The following is a 2,333-nucleotide window of genomic DNA, read 5'->3' on the forward strand; positions in this document are numbered from 1 at the left end:
TGATAACTTGGCAAGAAAAGGGTTTTGTTTTGAAGGCTAAAGAATAGTAGTTGATGTTGCGGAAGACGACTATCGGATAGAGTAAAATCGCAATTGATAATTTGAAAAAATAAAAATGAAGATAAAAGAGACACAAAATTTACGTGGAAAACCCCTAAATAATATAAGGTAAAAACCACGAGCAACGGTAGAAGAATTTCACTATGAGAAAATATGAATTACAACCTCTTTCGATCTATCAAAGAGAAAACAATGATAATTCTCTCTAGATAAAAAAAAAGAGAAAACAACTCTCAAGAAATTCTCTAAATTCTCTCTAGTATTAGAAGAAAGCTAGAATATTTTGGGATGATTTTGAAGCTAAATGAGTTAAGGTATTTATAATAGAAGCTTTAAGGACTAATCTTGAAAATATCCTAAAAATTTAATGAATAAAGCTTGTAATTTGTCCATTTAGTTTTTAACCATTGTTGCATCTAATTTTGACATTTTATATTTGGTGTCTACCATTGTTGAAAATTTTATTTTTTTTCAACCTTACTAAATGCACTTTCGGTGCATGCTTTCAACAATTTCCCACTTGAAGATTTGATTGGCACAATCATATCTTCACACCATTCTTTCTACCTTGTACCATCATGTTGTTTATATCTCTGACAGTCCACAAGAGGATCGATACCAGGTAAATTTATCAGCATTGATTGCCTTCGTCATTAAATCTGTTATGTTGTCTTTGGTATGGATCTTCTGCATATCTATTGTTTTTTCTTCCACCTTTTCACGAATGAAATAGTACTAAACTCGTATGTGTTTTGTCTTTGAATGAAATGCTCGATTCCTTGCTAGATGCAAGGCGTTTTGACTGTCACAAAACAGAGAGACATACTCTTGATTATGCCCAAGCTCCTCCAATAACATCTTCAACCAAATTGCTTCTTTACTGGCTTGTGTAGCTGCTACATATTCTGCCTCTGTTGTGGATATAGCCACAACTGACTGCAATTTTGAAACCCAGCTTACAGCTCCACCAGCAATTTTGAACACATATCCTGTAGTAGATTTGCTTTTATTCAAATTCCCTACATAGTCAGAATCTACATAACCATTGATTAGTAAGTTTGATCCTCCGTAATATAATGCAACATTTGAGGTCCTTTTAATGTATCTGAGGATTCTCTTTACAATATTCCAATGTTCTTTGCTTGGATTCGCCATGTACCGACTAACTACTCCCACTGCTTGTGTAATGTCTGGTCTTATGCATATCATAGCGAATATTAAACTTCCCACTGTTGATGCATACGGCACTCGAGACATCTCCATCCTCTCTTCTTCACTGCTAGAACTCATACTGGAAGATAATTTGAAGTTAATAGGAAGAGGGGTAGAAATTAACTTACAATCTTGCATGTTGAATCGTGACAAGATCTTCTTCAAGTAATTCTTTTGTGAAAGCCAAATCTTCTTATTACTTCTGTCTCGGTGAATTTGCATCCCTAGAATATTGTTTGCTGATCCCAAGTCCTTCATTTCAAATTCCCTAGCCAGTTGTGTCTTCAATTCTTCAATATGATCTTTTTTAGGTCATGCAACCAACATGTCATCCAAATACAACAGCAAAATAACAAAATCGTTATCACCAGACCTCTTGAAATAAGCACAAGGGGCACATAATGAAAGAATCAAATCTCTTATACCAACACCTCGGCGCCTGCTTTAGACCGTACAGAGATTTGTTCAACCTGCAAACCAAATTCTTCTTTTCTTTTTCTTCAAAACCTTCAGGCTGGAGCATATAAATTTCTTCTTCAAGATTTTCATGAAGAAAAGTTGTTTTAACATCTAGCTGCTTTATATGTAAGTCCAATGTAGCACACATTGTCAAAACTACTCGAACTGTTGTTAGTCGAACCACAGGAGAAAATATTTCATTGAAATCAATACATTCTTTTTGAGCATATCCTTTGACCACTAGTCTTGCACAATACCTCTCAACTTGATCGTCACAATTTCACTTGATTTTGAAGACCCATTTGTTACCAATTGGCTTCCTTCCTTGTGGTAGTGGTACAAGGTCCCATGTATTATTTTTATGAAGGGCTTCAAATTCTTCTTGCATCGCCATCATCCACAGTGAAGCATCTGAGTTGTTTATTGCCTCCTGGTATGTTGATGGCTCACCGTCCTCTATTAAAAGGCAGTATGCAATATTACCTTCTATAACATAATATGAGTGCCAATTGGGATGTCTTCTCACACGATCTGATTGACGAGTTATTGGTGCTTCAGAACTCTCTGGTTCTTGTTCATCATGTGCTGGTTCTGCTTCAGAA

The sequence above is a fragment of the Hibiscus syriacus genome, unplaced genomic scaffold (assembly GCF_006381635.1).
Source record: "Hibiscus syriacus cultivar Baekdansim isolate YM2019G1 unplaced genomic scaffold, ASM638163v2 tig00110562_pilon, whole genome shotgun sequence".
Classification (NCBI taxonomy): Eukaryota; Viridiplantae; Streptophyta; class Magnoliopsida; order Malvales; family Malvaceae; genus Hibiscus; species Hibiscus syriacus.